At 40.1% G+C, this 3,630-nt stretch overlaps 1 non-coding gene across 1 annotated transcript; it reads right to left on the bottom strand.

Annotated features, from left to right (window-relative positions):
• Positions 1 to 1,710: 1,710 nt before the first annotated feature.
• trnat-agu lies at positions 1,711 to 1,784 on the bottom strand. The gene has a single exon. It is a non-coding gene; the product is annotated as a tRNA-Thr (tRNA).
• Between the last annotated feature and the right edge of the window lie 1,846 nt (positions 1,785 to 3,630).

The raw sequence follows: 3,630 nt of genomic DNA, 5'->3' as shown, positions 1-3,630 counted from the left end.
TTGTGTCAAGCAAGGATTTACTGAAAGCTTTATGGCTAAAATAAGAATGAACTTTCATGTAAATGGTACAGCTGAGCCCTGGACTTGTATTAGAGAGATTGCAACGGCAACAGCAGCTTCAAGCCAAAACTTTCTCGGAAATTCCTCTAAAGTGTACACTCCTAACATGCAACAAATAAGCATTTTATCTGTAGTAAACATTACAAGCTGTGTTATCGGCCTTGTCACAACAGGGAATAGAAAGCAAATCTGGAGAAGCAACATGCAGAAATGAGAATTTAGGTAGGATGAGCAGATGCAGAGACAGCTAGCAAGCCATTAGGCAAACTCAAGCTGTGAGCTGTATTACCAATTATAGTTTCCATGGCACATACTGAAACACAGCATGCATTAAGCACATTAAACATACCCTAGGAAAATTCAGCTGTCAGAGTTCTGTTTCTCACATATAACAGTAGTGGTGTTGACTTATTTTAGCATTTTATTTTCTTTTGGGCCCCACTTCAACTCCCCCTCTTCTGAGATCTATTTCGTTCAACATAGTGTCCTGCCGTTATATGTTTCAAGTCCCCTGGTGCTCTTCCCTCAGACTCAATTCAGATGTATGTCATTGGTTTTGTCTGTAGGATCTTTCTGTGAGATATTAATCATCAGCAGAATTACAGTATTCTTCCCCTCCAGCTCACTCATCGCCGCCTTTCAAAGGAGGACCTCCAGATTCCACATTTGCTGGATCAGGGGATGGTTTTCCAAGCAATTAAACAAGCGCAATACATCATGCAGACAACATGCGAGAGATGGGCCTTTATTCTAGACAGGTGGCAGTTCATTCAGATCTGACTCCCAGAGATGTGTAGTGCTATCAACGACAGATGGAGTTCCGTCCTGGCACATTCTGTTCTGCTGGAGACAGACGAATAGCAGTTTAAATTTAACAGAGGAGGGTAATACATTGCGTGGGCAAATGTGCAATCTTTTTATGAGCTAGAAAAAAAGCCCTGAATTGCCAGATTAAGAAAATCTTGTTTAATGTTTAATGTTAAAACCTTTCTGCGATTTCCTGTAATCGTGTTGATAAGCCTTCATTTATTTAAATGTGTGTTGATTTTGTTTGCCATTGGAGTTCTGTTTCATTTTTTTTATTTATCAAGCACGCACTTTTAACCAAAAATAAAAAATCATAATATTAATATTCTGAATGCATATTTGGGTCAAATAATTTCCCTCAGGAGGGGAAATTATTGTAAAATAATTGATTGGATTGATTATCTAGGGCACTGATTCTCAATCCTGCTCCTGAGGCCCCCCTGCTCCGCATGTTTTCCATCTTTCCCTGTTCTACCTACCTGACTGAACTCATCATGGCACTTTTGGTTAGCTGAGCACACCTGATTTCATCAAGAGCATGTTTGGAGCAAGGATAGATAAAAGATATGCAGGACAGGGGGGGCTCCAGGAGTAGGATTGAGAAACACTGATCTAGGGTCAAAGTGCAAAGTGCAGTCCATGCCACCGCTGTTGAAACAAAAAGTTACTTCTTGGATTCCTGAAGTTTACAAAATGTTGCCACACCTGGTATCAGAAACTCAGGCCATTTCGGGACGGGCAAAGCCTTACCACCACATGGTGCTGACTTCAGCAGACTTCATGGTTCTCCTTTGAGTCAGGGGAGAAAGCATGAGGTGCTAACTGATTGTTGAGGAACCACAAAGGCACCGCTGGGATTCGAACCCAGGATCTCCTGTTTACTAGACAGGCACTTTAACCAACTAAGCCACGGCGCCCTGTTTTGGCTAGCTCTTACATTTGGGGCCACGAATGATGGTGAGCAACTGCAGCGTAAAGCTTTGACATGGACCTGCAATTTTGACAAAGCATGAAGAGGGCGCTGCGGAAACGTCAGTGAACTCTGTTATGATTAAAGTATGAAGGTAACAATCATGCAAAACCTAATTCCCACTCAAACATTATCCAGGCTGTCTATAACCAATTTAGTTTTCTCAGTGCAGGTGTGACATCAGTTCATCATTATCAAAGGATGTAACCAGAGCTCCAGGGCTTCATTAATGTGAAGTAGACAGAGGTGCAGAGCTGCAAAATAGGAACAGAATAGGATAATGATCTGATAAACAAGGACTGGCCACCATTAAAGGTGTCGATTTGTGTCAGATGTGAGCAACATGCACCACTATCTCAGATCCATAGAGAAATGAAGTCATTGCACACTGTGCTCCATGCAAGAATACAGAGAAAGGGGAGACAAATAATAGAAAGAATCAGGTGTTGTCATTGTCATTTTCTTTGACAGCCATGTGTCACTATTGATGTTTAATAGTGTTTAATGAATGAAAGAATTTGAATAAAAAGATTTTAATTGTAAAAAATCTGTTCATAAAGGCTTACTCATTACACCAGGAGGGACAGACATTGAACGGTAAACCTTGTTTACTCCCTGGAGATGCTCTGGAGTGGCCAGGAGACATTATGAGGAGTCTCAACCCAGCAAAGCACATACAGAATCAGAGAATCTCTCCTGAGAGAAAGAGAGAGAGAGAGAAAGAGAGAGAGAGAGAGAGAGAGATATCCAGCATCTATATGTACTGGAGAAACCAAAGCTGGCTTTGAAACATCACTCAAATTATGAATCAAAAGTGTAGCTGTTACATTTTGATTAAAGTCTATCTCTAAGCAGATCCAATTTTGTGTTTTTCTACACTTTGATTTTGCTAATAATATCAAGTTTCACTTCTTTGATATTATAAAGATATAAACCCTCCATACCTTCCACTCATATCGCCAAAAAAGAAACCTTGAGGGATGCATTGACATTTAGTCATACTCTCTGGAATAATGCTGAAAATAATAATTCAGTATAACTGGCAAATCAAAGTAACACTATTGAATTTAAGATCTGACAGCACAACCCTAAGCAAGATCTCACTGTAAGGCAGTGATGTTGAAGACTTCAGTTGTTCTTTAATGAGATACTTCAGTAATATTAAATTTCTGACAAAAAGAAATGCTAAACAAACTGTGGATATTTGTGAATCAAATATCCAGACCCACAAGATATCGCTGCCCTTTTGCAATGCATGTTTTTTTTTTCTGAATTTTTTTCTTTGCTTTTAGTCAGCACTCTTTCCACTGGCATCTGGGATTTAATTAAACTGCCCTTGTTCTAAGTACTGCTAAATACAACTGTGAACAGTCACCCTCCATTTGTTGTTTTATTAAAAGTGCGTCTCATTGGGGAAGGGAACCTGTGATGTGTGCTACATTAAGTCGATAGTGTAATTTGCCAGTGGTGGTACAGGGGGACACAGCCAACTATTTTAAGCCACTGATTTCACCCCACAGCAAAGAGCCTATACTAGTCAAGTCAAGTTGATTTGTTATAGTGCATTTTTACATGATTATCATGAAGCACTTTACAAGCAGCATGGTGGATTTTGCAGAGGGAATCAAAAGATCTGAGAAAACCCAAGCCAGTTTGGAAAAAAAATGGAAAATTATTCCCTGACCCTGGATTCCCCAGACAGCTGTAGATGAGTTCCAATATACTGGATGGGATATGCATGTGACACATGATGTTGTGCATGCGTGAATACACCCACACTAACACCCACACCC

This window comes from Megalops cyprinoides, chromosome 11 (genome assembly GCF_013368585.1).
Source record: "Megalops cyprinoides isolate fMegCyp1 chromosome 11, fMegCyp1.pri, whole genome shotgun sequence".
NCBI lineage: Eukaryota > Metazoa > Chordata > Actinopteri > Elopiformes > Megalopidae > Megalops > Megalops cyprinoides.
Note: the sequence above shows the minus strand (reverse complement) of the source record. Positions and strands in the feature narration are given on the sequence as shown.